The 14,180-nt window shown below is 46.4% G+C and overlaps 1 long non-coding RNA gene across 1 annotated transcript in view; it reads left to right on the plus strand.

Moving 5' to 3' along the window:
* Window positions 1–4,014: 4,014 nt before the first annotated feature.
* Window positions 4,015–14,180, plus strand: part of LOC134969962 (uncharacterized) — a 105,272-nt gene continuing 95,106 nt past the window's right edge. The window contains exon 1 of the long non-coding RNA XR_010189590.1: window positions 4,015–4,083. This is a non-coding gene — a long non-coding RNA (uncharacterized LOC134969962). The remainder of the gene's footprint in view (window positions 4,084–14,180) is intronic.

Genomic DNA, 14,180 nt, shown 5'->3' on the forward strand with positions numbered 1-14,180 from the left:
CGCCAGTTCAGTGACATGCAGCCTAAATAATTTCCCTGGTTCCTAGAGAATTGATAGGATGCATTCTCAGGAAATGGCTGAATCTGCTGTACCTAAGGTAACGCTGTACTGTAAAGACCAGCATGGCAAAATATCCAAAGTACTTCGCTTTACTGTTTTCCTTTACCTCAACTGCGATATCCTTCTCATACCCCATACTCTGTATTGTTAGGATCCCTGAAGTTATAAAGCTACCACAAACATGGCTGTTAGTGGCCCCCTGTCACCATGGTCTCATCGCTATAGGTAAGAATTGTTCCAGCACCAATGATTGTGCTGGAGCCAATGCATTAGTGCTTGAGGTGGCAGTATAATGGGGTCAGAAGGTAGGCCTGACACAGCAATGTACCGCTTAACTCCATATTGGCTTTCCTTTGTGGGGGACCATAATTCTTCCAGGTACCAACACAGAGCAAAGGATGAAGGTACTGTTTAACTTCTTTATAATGTTTTATCCAAAAGGTGAAATTGTTATTTATACCCCTTTCACATCGCACAAATAACCCAGTATATTGCCACGTCGATGCGGGTCTAGGTGCAGTGTGAAAGGGGTATGTTCGGATTTCCTGGGTCGCCTCCCCTGGTATTTCAACATGGGAATAAAGCAGGGTTATTCCCAGGTTATAACCACGCAGGTGCAGCGTGATCGGGTAACCCGGGTCAATGTGATCTGGGACCCATTCACACTATGGTTCTCATCTCCAAGCACCGCCCCCACACCTGCCTCCAATGGCAACCCAACCCGACATATTGCGATGTGAAAGCGGTATTACAGTGTACTAATTTCCTACCCTCAGTGGTGGCAGCCATTTTATGGGCTGAGCCAATATTCATGCCAGCAATTCATAGTGAATTGATAGGCCCAGCCCACTATGAGTTGGTGATGAGAACACTTTAACATTTGGTTGCTCTATGCGTGCCCCTTCTACCACATATGCACAGTAGGTCTTGTATGAGCTGCCCCCACTGCACGGTCCATAGTTCCGAAATAGTACACAAGTGTTTGTATCCCATTCACTTTTTTCACCATTATAAATATATAGGACTGAAGTGTGTTAGCATTTCATATCCAAAACAGGTTATAAACCCTATTACCGCATACTAGTTTTAGCTGAAAGGTGGTCTTGTCAGAAAATTACAATATAATTAAGGGGAATTGCTTTAAGGCCTTGATTCTCCATTTGAGATACACTCCGTAAGTTACCTCATGATAACATGATTTCTACCTTCATGGAGTTGTCCACCATGATTTTATTTAATGGCTTGTATATCTCATTTTGCAACTTTGATTAAATACACTGGTTATTTAGACTATGGGGGTTATTCAGAGTTGGTCGCAGAATTTGCTATTGCAGCAAAATTTGCGACCACTAAAACCACACGCTGGGGGCCGCCCAGCACAGGACAAGGCCGCCCAGCAGGTGTGGCGCCGCCCAGCAATTTGATCGCAATTAATTTGCGATTGCATCACAAAACCAAAATAGAAGACAACCCGGCGGTCCGGCACCACGTTTCCTATCGCAGGAAATGCAGACGATGTCATCGGGCCGCCCTGAAAACGCCCATGACACGCCTTTGTTTCCTGCTCTCCTCCCCCCAATGTCATGTTGCCGCCCCCGGATGCCTGTCAATCACCATGCCACATCACATGGGGAAGGGTCGCGCACTTGCACTGTAATCACGGACGAGAGGAGCTGCGCACATACAAGCTGCAATTGCACACTGACTACGGAGTCATCACCCTGCCACACCTCCCCCCCCTCCGCCGGCCGGGACCCTACACTTTCGGCCGGAGACCACGCTGACTACGGAGACTCCAACTCCTCCCCCCACACACACGCCGGCTAGGAATCTGCACTTCAGGCTGGCTCTGCACGTCCATTAGATAGGTGCAGTTAGTCAGCCCACACACTGCAGCCAGACGAGTCCTCCCTGAGGTCAGCCAAACATCAAGTTGATGCCATTAACTGTTGCATGACATTTTATGGGGACAGGGGAGCAGATGTATTAACCTGGAGAAGGCATAAGGAAGTGATAAACCAGTGATATGTGCAAGGTGTTAAAGGCACCAGCCAATCAGATCCTAACTGTTAATTTACATATTGGAGCTGATTGGCTGGTGCCTGTATCACCTTGCACATATCACTGGTTTATCACTTCCTTATGCCTTCTCCAGGTTAATACTCTGCCCCACTGTGTATGGTATAAGTTGGGGACACTATGCCATAATATGGGGATGCTCTGTGGCATTTTATGTGGGGACACTGGGGGTAATTCCAAGTTGATCGCAGCAGGATTTTTGTTAGCAATTGGGCAAAACCATGGCCCTCATTCCGAGTTGTTCGCTCGCAGGACGCTTTTCGCAGCAGTACACACGCTAAGCTGCCGCCCTCTGGGAGTGTATCTTAGCTTAGCAGAATTGCGAACGAAGTATTCGCAATATTGCGAAAAGATTTTTCAGTGCAGTTTCTGAGTAGCTCGAGACTTACTCTTCCAGTGCGATCAGTTCAGTGCTTGTCGTTCCTGGTTTGACGTCACAAACACACCCAGCGTTCGCCCAGACACTCCCCCGTTTCTTCAGCCACTCCCGCGTTTTTCCCAGAAACGGCAGCGTTTTTTCACACCTCCCATAAAACGGCCAGTTTCCGCCCAGAAACACCCACTTCCTGTCAATCAGACTAGGATTACCAGAACGAAGAAAAAACCTTGTAATGCCGTGAGTAAAATACCAAACTTCTTAGCAAATTTACTTGGCGCAGTCGCAGTGCGAACATTGCGTATGCGCAATTAGCGGAAAATCGCTGCGATGCGAAGAAAAATAAAGAGCGAACAACTCGGAATGAGGGCCCATGTGCACTGCAGGGGAGGCAGATGTAACATGTGCAGAGAGAGTTAGATTTGGGTGGGGTGTGTTCAATCTGCAATCTAATTTGCAGTGTAAAAATAAAGCAGCCAGTATTTACCCTGCACAGAAACAAAATAACCCACCCAAATCTAACTCTTTCTGCACATGTTATATCTGCCTCCCCTGCAGTGCAGATGGTTTTGCCCAATTGCTAAAAAAAATCCTGCTGCGATCAACTTGGAATTACCCCCACTGTGTGCCATAATATGGGCATGCTGTGTGACATTATATGTGTGGACACTGTGTGGCATTATATGGGGACGCTGTTTGCCACAATGTGGGGTTGCTGTGTGGCATTATATGGGGATGGTCTGTGGCATTATATGTGGGGACACTGTGTGGCATAATTTGGGGACGCTGTGTGACATAATGTGGGGACACTGTGGAATTATATGGAGATGCTATTTGGCATTATGTGGGGACGCTATGTGACAAAATGTGGGGACGCTGTGTGCCATAAGTTGTGGACGCTCTGTGGCATAATGTGGGGATACTGTGTGGCATTATATGTGTGGACACTGTGTGGCATTATATGGGGATGCTGTTTGCCACAATGTGGGGATGCTGTGTGGCATTATATGTGGGGACACTGTGTGGCATTATTTGGGGACGCTGTGTGACATAATGTGGGGACACTGTATGGCATTATATGGGGATGCTGTTTGGCATTATGTGGGGACACTATGTGACAAAATGTGGGGACGCTGTGTGCCATAAATTGTGGACGCTCTGTGGCATAATGTGGGGATACTGTGTGGCATTATATGGGGACGTTGTGTGCCATAATGTGGGGATGCTGTTTGCCATAAGTTGGGGATGCTGTTTTTTAGCCTGATCGCTGCAGAGCGAACAACTGCAGCTAGCGATCAACTCGGAATGACCACCAATGTTTCCCTTGTCCATCGTTTGGCTGCAAAAAAATTAGTTCTCAACTCCAGTCCCCAAATACCACCAACTTATCATGTTTTTTTTAGATGTCTTTATTAATCAAGCCCAGGTGAGTTATTCTATTTTGCTTTGTCAGTAATTTTCTCACTTGCTTCCACAGACAGAAATCCTGAAAACATGACCTGTTTACAGCTCTAATGGAAAGGAGAGTTTTCAGTCATATCATGACTACAGCACAAAGCACAATACAGGTAGTTGGATTTCAGTGTTTCAAACGTACAGTACAGATATTTTCAAAACATTTCTACTTTAATTTCTGAAGCTATGCAGTGTAACACTGCAATGTTACAGAGTATGACAATGCCATACCCAGTAACACACTAATTGGTGGATGGTGCCAAATATTCTTAAGTAAAATAGTGGAAGAGAATGAGAGATCCCCACACTATGAATGGCGAATGGCTAAAACTATCCACCAATCAGATTGCAGGATATTGACACATGGCTTGTACAGAACGCCAGGAGACAGCGCAGAACCACAGAGTGGGACAAGTTATATAAGGGGAGATGTTCAAACCTTCTGAAGAGGACACGTGAAGACGTTTCCCGTAATAACAAATCAGCTTCTGGCTGTCATTATTTAGAAGGTACTTATCTTTAAAACATTTGATACATCTCCCCCCTGCAGACTGACAGGACTAGTGACTAGAAATTGGGTGAGGGAGGTTACTTGTTGGCAGATATTGAAATGGGGAGGGGGGGGGGGGGGATTCTGCTAAAGCACAGCGCCTCAAATATAGGTGCTGTGTATTAACATCTGTCATAACTATGGGCCTGATTCTTTGTAAGTAGAACAAAAAAGCAAGCAACCGTGCAAAACCACACTGCACTGTAGGTGAGGCAGATGTAACATGTGCAGAGAGATTTAGATTTGGGTTGGGTGTATTCAAATTGGAATCTAAATTGCAGTATAAAAATGCAGCTAAAATATATAAAATGATTGGATAAAAGACGTCGCTATGAATAGATATATTATAAAGGAAATCTTACTCCCCTGTAAAACTGTATTCTTCGTTGTCCTCCCAGACAATGGTTCAAACATCCATAGTGCCGTCTTTTATCCAGTCATTTTAGATATTTTGGTTGTGTGGAGTAATTGGTGTATTGCTCAGATTGGTGGAGTGGCTGCTTTGGTTTGCGCACACTAGGAAGCTCCAATTGTTTCTATACTTTAAAAATACAGCTGTCTATGATTTGTGGGCTACAGATGGAGCCTCCCTCATCTTTGCCGTTTCTCCGCCTAAATGGAGGTTTAAACGCACCTAGGCGATTGCTTAGGTTGTTGAGTCTATGCACGGACAGGCGCGTTGAGGCACGACTACATACTCAGCATGCAATACACATCGCCACCACTGGGTGGCTAATGCTCCACTGATCCATTACTTTAGTGTGAATAGCGGCGGACTGATCTACAAGCTGTGGCAAATGGTTAGTGATGACTGTAATGTTACTGTACTGTATACTGTACACACAGACCAATAGTCAGACGGAGAGAGTCAATAAAAAAAATGTTTTATACAGACGCAAACGAACGTGTTAAAACACTGGTCCTTTGCTGTGTTACTGTATGTGAGCGTCCAAGTCCCGTAGACAAAGCAATATATAAAAATAGTGTATACAGACGCAAGTCATGTTAGAGCCACTGCTATAGAATGTGTTAAAACTATGGTCCATTTACGTTAGGGATATACTGTATTGTACAGTATGAGCGTCCAAGTCCTGTAATGGCATAAACAAAAACCAATGGGAAAGGATCACTGCTTACATTTACACATGAGCTTGTGTATCTATCATGAGACATTGTGGGCAAGCTGTGAAGTCTGCTGCTTCCCATGCTTAGAGTCCCGGGTTCAATTCCCAAAGTGCGAATGCATGTTTATTTTTTCCTGATACTTTATTTTTATTTTTTTATCTATTGTAATATACCTTCCCATTCAATAGAAGTGTGCACACAGGTTTTACATAAACCAGGGCAAAGCGGCAGGAGCGTCTCATTCCGCTATCTAAAATACACTGCTATTGAATGTGAAAGTATATTACTATTGAATGTGAAAGTATATTACAATAGATACAAAAAAATAAATTAAGGGTCAGGAAAAAATTAACATGCATTCACACTTTGGGAATCAAACCTGGGACTCTAAGCATGGGAAGCGGCACACTTCCTCACTCGAACACGTCGCCGCATGAAGATACATAAGCTCATGTGTAAATGTAAGCAGTGATCCCTTCCCATTGGTTTTGATTATGCCATAATGGCTACGGGATTTGGATGCTCACATATCCCTAACATCTATGGACCATACCTGTAACACGTTTGTTTGCGTCTTTATACACTACTAATTTTATTTGTTGGTTTGTCTGCAGGACTTGGACGCTCACAACGTCAATGGACTATACTGTAGCTTTATCACGTTCGTTTGCATCTGTATATACTGTACTATTTGTGTCTATATACTGTACTATATACAGTACTATATACTGTATTTGAAATACTGTAGCATATTGTAGTGTAGTGAAACGCTCCAGTAAAGTAGTTCTTACGCTGTAGTTCAGTATTGTATTTTAATGGAGACCACACGCATGCGCAATGGTGATTTTAAAAAGCGACATCTGGTGGATGATCGCAGGTATTACGCTCAAAGGTAATACCAAAGGCTCTGTGGGCCTCCCTATGACTAGGCAAGCCTCCTTGCGTCCAGGCACGCTGCGTATGCGTGATCACGCCTAACGCCTCAACCAGCAAAGATAACAGAGGCTCCATCTGTACATGCAAAAGCAGCCAGTATCTACCCTGCACAGAAGCAATGTAAATGTATTTGCTCCCCTTGCATGCCAACATGGGGCCTAATTCAGACCCAATCGCTGGTACAATAGCTATCGCAGCCTAAAGCCCTTGCTGGAGTGCAAACCCCGTAAGACCCAGTGAGATGCAAAAGCATCTCAGGGCTGCGATCGCCTCTGCCTGATTGACAGGCAGAGGTGGTCGCGGGGCAGGAGGGGGTGTGCCAACAGTGGTGAGGTGTGGTCCGGACAATGCGGGCATGTCTGGACTCATGCGTGGGGGTAGAGCCTGACATGCGGGGGTGGACTAGCCCTGTGCTGGGCGTCCCCCCGCATGGCAGAGAAGCTGATCGTAGATGTGCTAAATTTAGCACATTTACGATCAGGTCTTAATCACCCCCTCAGACCCGATTGCGGGTACAATAGCGATCGCAGCCTGAAGTCTTGCTGGAGTGCGCCCAATAACACATATAGTTCTAGCATTCATACTAGAACTATATGGGGTAAATTTACTAATATGGGAGTTCTATTTGAGGTGGGATGTTGCCCATAGCAACCTATCAGATTCCAGATATTATCTTCTAGAAGGTCCTATATAAATGAGAAGTAGAATCTGATTGGTTGCTATGTGCAAAATCCCATCTTAAATAGAACTCCCATCTCAGTAAATTTACCCCTTTGTGTTATTGTCATCTAGTTCCGAGACAATCCAGAGATACAAAGATTAATAATAACAGTTAGTGGTGTTTAATCCTTTTATCTTGCATCTATAGGATGGGCAGATTTGATTTATATAGCTATAATAATTGCTTCAACAGTTTCGGCAAATGTTTTATCAGTTTCCGAGGTGAATGATTGCTCCATACCAATGATTGCTACCTCATATTTCTTTTGTATAATATCTCTTTTATTATTATTGTATTTTACCTGGGTATGTAAATTGACTAATCCATCATCTGCATTTTGGCTACAGTTTCTACTTATGAAATATGAGATACATTAATTCACACCCAGTGAGATTTGTATTTCCTTCCCGACTAGATTTAAGAAACATGTTGTGACTCAGACATATATATGATCTCCTTTAAGAGAAGATAAATCATTACAAAGATGGAAAATGATGTATTTTTTATTTTATGTCACAAAATTATACACACTAATACAGAATAATAAACATGAGTGACACCAATCCTTGGCATTCAGGGCACAGACTCTTGGGGGCATATTCAATTAGGTGTGAGTTTTCCACAGGTACGAGATTTCTGGTATACAATTGGGTTAGAGATTTATTTATTTTATTTATTTATTTATTTTTGGGGTGGGGGGGAGGCTCAATTACTCTTTTGGGCACCTCCAGGGCAAGTTTTATTTTTTTACCTAAAATCGGTTTACCCATCTTTAGGAAAAATTATCGGGACCAGCTTCAAAAACCTCTAAGGAACCCTCCCCCCATGACTAATTAAACATTTGGAAGTTTCCAGTTAGCTTAAATAGTCCATAATTACTTACCTGGCAGCACTGACCTCCTCCTCAGCTTCCCCAACATGCTGGTCTTCTTCTGCAGCATGTGTGTGAGCAGGGCTATTTTTCAGCCAGAACGGTCCGTAACCCCATTGCTGAAGGTCCTGGGGAAAATTACGTCATCAGGAATGGCGTTCCGGAACCTCCTGTCAGTAGGGCCGTCTGCGCTTTTAAACCCCCTGCCCCGTCCCATCACTTTCTCCGAGGCATGGAGAAATAGAGAGCCTGACTGGAGAGATTGAGAGTCGGAGCCGGCACCGCAGAGTAGAGGACCGCCCGGAGCCCCTGAAGGAACCTGGTGCAAAAGTAAGGTGGCAGCGCTGGGACTGGAGAAGCAGCCCGAGGACCAGGACTTCAAAGAAGACTCCCTAGGGACGTGCAGCAGCAGAGGATAAGTGCTGGCCAGGTCCGATGTACCTGCATGCACTGTGGAAGACACCCTGCTGCCGGGAGTGAGAACTTCCATAGAAGACTCCAGACAGACCCAGGAGGAAAAGGAGAGGACCCCAGTGGAAAGAGCCGCCTGCGATATTGCCCTGATGGGATGGGCATCGCAGAGGAGAAGGAGTGAGGATGTTGGTGAGGCAGAATAGTGAAAACAGCGGAGAAGAAGGAGGAGTCCCCTGGCAGTCAACACAAGCCCGCTCAGGATCCAGCAGGAAGGACCCAAAGCTGCAGGCACCGCGGAGAACGCCCCTAACTACCCAGCTCAAGGACCTAAAAAGTCCCTGGGAGAGGACAGGAAACAGCGCAGACAGGAAGAGGCAGAGAAGCCTCTGGCTGGAACCAGTGGAGACCTTGGAAAGGTGTCGGGCATTACTGTGTGGGGCTAACATGGTGTCGGGCATTACTGTGTGGGGCTAATATGGTGTCGGGCATTACTGTGTAGGGCTAATATGATGTCTGGCATTACTGTGTGGGTCCTAATATGGTGTCAGGCATTACGGTGTGGGGCTAATATGATGTCAGCATTACTGTGTGGTTCGTAATTTGGTGTCGGCCATTACTGTGCAGGGTTAATATGGTGTCGGGCATAACTGTGTGGGTTTAATATATTGTCTGGCATTACTGTCTGGGGTTTAATATGGTGTCGGGGGTATTACCATGTGGGGCATAATATGCCCCTTACTTGTGAGACGACAACTCTTTTGCAGTGCATGCATTATGCGCACATTGTCCCTTTAAGATGTTTATCCCATCAAGGCTTCCACATAGCCTAAACTGTGTTTTAAAAAAAAAAAAAGTTTACGCACCAATTGATGCTCTACCCCTTTGGTAGCTCCACCCTTATCCCCGCCCACCTCCGCCCTGCCCACAGTTCTTGCACCTATTTTCCTAGAAAAATAGCTCTGTGTGTGAGTGTGTGTGTGACCTCGGGTCAGTGTGTGGCCCATCAGCAGCAGGATCTACATCTCCCATAAGGACCTTCCTCCTTCGCAGCTGCACCGACAGCCTGGCACCAACAGGAGGGGGGGCTGACAAGAAGGGTGAGCCAGCACCATAGAAGATTTTGCATTTTATTTTTTTGGGGGGGGAATTCCGCGAGTATCGGGAGTGTAATATCAGCCCCTGTGATAGTGTAGTGTCGTACCTGTATCTTCCAGCTGACGGGTGAACTGGACAACTCTAGAGCCCTCTCCAATATGGAAGCCTGTGGCAGAAGGATGGACACCCCAAGAGAGCCCCACACATATAGATAGAACACAGAATCGTAGTGACAACAATTTATTATTGTCAGTTTCACTAGTCGCCACTACAAATGATATTTGGGTATTACCAGCGGGTTCACTGGCGACCAGCATACCGGCGCCGGGAGCCCGACCGCCGGCTTACCGACAGTGTGGCGAGCGCAAGTGAGCCCCTTGCGGGCTCGCTGCGCTCGTCACACTACGGGCACCGTGGCGCGCTATGCGCACCACGCTATTTTATTCTCCATCCAGGGGGGTCGTGGACGAGGGAGCATAAGTGTCGGTATGCCGGCTGTCGGGATCCCGGCGCCGGTATACTGTGCGCCGGGATCCCGTCAGTCGGCATACTGAAGACCACCCATACCAGCCAAGTACAATTACATATCAACACGACCTGTTTGTTGAAGCAACCTGTAACATCAGATATAAATATATAATGTTGCAATTAGAACACAAGAAGAACTCTGACAATTAACTGCATTAGTTGGGAATAATGCTGCAATACAATTAGGCATTTACCCAAACAAAGGTACAACATAAGAGTGGGCTTGCTTTTCTATCAACTCCGTAATCACTAAAGTGTCCGCCAGATGGCGCTAGGTTGGATATGTTCAGTTTATGCTGATGACAAATATGTTCCAGCTATATCAATGTCCTACAGGGGGTGCTGTAGAATGAGTTCGCACTGTGCACAGTATTTGTAATCCAATAGGTGATGCTGTGGAGCAGCTACTTGTAAGGTATAGCACCAGTTTCCAATAGAGGGCGCTGTGGGGCAGGTACTTCTAGCACAGTGTATGCTTCCAATAGGGGGCGCTGTGTAACATATGGATGAGTGCACTGTACTGGCGGTAACCTTCCAATAGAAAGTGCAGTTAGTAAAACTGATGTCAGCATACAGTAGGACACAGAGCAAATAACACAATCCTGGCACACGCGTAGTGCTGCAGTGCAAGCAGGCAAGGGATAAATGGCACTGTTCGTGTTTTCCTTGCAATTAAAGTGGTAAAGGGAAGCGGGGGGTTCACACAACCCTATCCCTTAAGGCTTTCTGGTAAAGTGGCTGGCAGGCCCAAATACTGTAAATCACACGTGTCCCTCTCCGTGTAAATAGAGTCCTGCTGTGATCTGTCCCAAGAGGGGCTGTGACTTGGAAAGTTGGCAGGGTGATCACTGTTGGCCTGGGTGCCCATAGGTGGGGGCTGCCTGGGGTGAGGTAGAGTACCTTTACTGTATGCTGCTGTTGCCAGCTCCTGCCGGGCACTTCTCACTGCTGCTTTGCAGGGTGACAACCTCCCGATGTGTGGCATCTCCCCCTCCTGAGGTACATGCTGCTGTTCCTGTGTGGCTGTGTCACGTCTCAGGCCAGCTCCTGCTGGTTTACTGCATCTTGCCACCATCAGGTTTCCCTCTACCAGGGCTCACTCTCCTCTCTCAGCAGCTCTCCTTCCTGCTTCCCCCCACACTCGACCATGGCCAATCAGAGCACTCCCAGCTTCCCGCTTTGCCAGGGATCCTGCTGGAAAGCCCAGGGCCCTAGTGCTGTACACATTTTCTCCCGAGTGCCATGGTTGCTTAGCAACCAGATGAAAAGGGTTTTAGCCCTTACAGTGTCTGGCTGCAGCTGGTGTAAACTAGAAGGGATACCCCAAGAGTGGGATATCACAGGAGTGCGCATGCCCACGGTAATTCATAATTGGGCGTGAGGTACAGAAATTATTTTTGCAAGCAAAATCCCACACCTATATTTTGGAAAAAAATGTACCACCATACAAAATAAGCGCACAGATACAGGGATACTGTCACGATCCGGGTATCTGGACGCCATTATTTGCCATTTAGATGTCTCCTGAGGATGGCTCAGCGTTCCAGGACCGGATCTCACCTGTGTTACTGATGTCCGTGTTCTGCGTCTCCCTCCCGTCACTCTGGGACGCTGTCACGGGCGGCATCACGTTTGGCGTCTTCAGCCTCTGCGGCCTCCGCCGCCGCTCCTGTGTTTCCGGTTGCTGATTGTCAGTGTGGCGTTTCATGTCTGCCGCGATCTCCGTTGTTATCCATATGTTCCAGTGTGCAGGTTCCCAGTGTGACGTCTCCTGCCCTCCGCGGTCTGCGCCGCCATTGCTGCTGAATTTCCACATGGTTTTCTCAAACTGACTTTCCCTCCAAGTGCTAACATAGGCGCAGCCATGTTGGTTTCAGTCACATGCCTCAGTCTCCACCAATCCGCTGCTCCTGGAATCTGCATAATTGCCCAGCCAATGCCTGCCTTGCTGCAGGTATAAGTATCCTGTGCCTGGGCGAGGAAGGCGTCAGTGCTTTGGTTGTCAAACCTTGTTCCAGTCTCTCTCTCTCCTGTGATTGTTTCTCCAGGTTTCCAGCTCCTGTTACCAGCAGCCTCTAGAGACCCGCACCTGCTTTCCATCCTGCGGTGCAGCCTGACTCTGCAGTCCTCCGTGACTACTCCAGCTTCCAGCTACCAACTATCTGCTTCCAGTGGTCAGCTTTCAGCAGTATCCAGTTTCCTTAAAGGGCCGGTGTTGTTCCAGTGGATACCAACATACCAGCAGTATTCACAAACCATCGGTAACCATCTTTCCAGTATCCACGCTCCCTAGTTTCATCCTGTCACCTGGCTGGTTCCATCCAGCATCCACTCCGTGTCTTCATCACCTGGCTGGTTCCATCCAGCATCCACTCCGTGTCTTCATCACCTGGCTGGTTCCATCCAGCATCCACTCCGTGTTATTATCACCTGGCTGGTTCCATCCAGCATCCACTCCGTGTTTTCACCATCTGGCTGGTCCCATCCAGCATACACAGCAGTCCTCTCAGCTACAGTGATCCAGCTCCAAGAATTACATCTGCTGACGTGTTCCTCGGCTACCTCCACTACTACGGACAGGCCTGGTAAGGACAGTCCATCTATGGGACTTTAACATCCGATCCATATCCTACCAGTGCTCTGTGGCTCCAGCCAAGTTCATAGTTATCCAGGAACTGTACCATCTGTTCACTGTTTATTCTTAACCACTGCTGTGTAAAATACGGAACTTGTTAATAAGCCTTTTATTGACTTTTAAAACTCTGGTTGTCATGGTCACACCTTCGGGTGATCCTTCTTCACTACACTTACATGTCCAGGGGTCTGATTAAACCTCCCAGGTTTAAGTTTATCCCAGCCCCTACAACTGAGGCTTCCTCCTGTCAGCCCAGACCCTCAGTTGTGACAGATACTTATACACAGACGGTTTCCTCCTTCCTGTTTTCTGTATACTGAATTACAGACCAGTGATCGTGTGCGGAATCTTGGCATTGTCCTGGATGGTGGCTTGACACTTAAACATCAGATATCAGCCACAATCAAATCCTCATTCTTTCACCTGAGGAACATAGCCAGAATCAAGCACTTAATTCCCTCAGATGATATGCCAAAAGTCATACATGCATTTGTATCATCTCGTTTAGACTACTGTAATGCCCTCTACCTTGGTCTACCAGCAAAAGAATTGCAGCGCTTACAGCTGGTGCAAAACACAGCTGCCAGGCTATTAACCAACCAGCCCCGTTCTAGCCACATAACACCCATTCTCTACTCCCTTCACTGGCTGCCTGTACGATGGCGAATCATCTTCAAGATTGGCTTACTGAGTTTCAAAGCATTACATGACCAAGGCCCAAGGTACCTGAAACAGCTTCTGACCCCATACTGCCCCACTCGATTACTGCGATCTGTAGATGAAGGACTTTTAGCAGTACCTAGAATCTACCGTAATTCATCTGGGGTCGAGCTTTTAGTCATGCGGCTCCGACTCTATGGAACTCACTTCCCTGCGCAGTGCGAGATGCCCCAACCATAGAATTCTTCAAAAGTAGACTCAAGACTTTCCTGTTTACTCAAGCATTTCCAAAATGTCCCTTTAGTATCTTCTTGCTTCTGTATTTTATGAAAATGTACTTCATTATTTTCTGTACTATATTATGCTATGTGTCTGTTAAGCGCCTTGGGTCCTATTGGAGAAAGAGCGCTATATAAATAAAATTATTATAATTATTATTATTATTATTATAGTATCACACTATGAAAGCTTTCTCCATTTGCATGTAATCTGGAATAAAACGACCAAGGAACCAAGGATTTTGGTGTTCATATTTTTGCTGCCGCTCCCGTTGGCAGACCGAAAGTTCTGGTACGAATCAGTTATTTATGGACATTTATTGATTTACTATGTCAGCATTACACTATTGTTTCCTTATTTTTTTGAGGTTCCAAGGATTATCCTTGCGAGCAAAAG

This window comes from Pseudophryne corroboree, chromosome 11 (genome assembly GCF_028390025.1).
Source record: "Pseudophryne corroboree isolate aPseCor3 chromosome 11, aPseCor3.hap2, whole genome shotgun sequence".
NCBI classification, from domain to species: Eukaryota; Metazoa; Chordata; class Amphibia; order Anura; family Myobatrachidae; genus Pseudophryne; species Pseudophryne corroboree.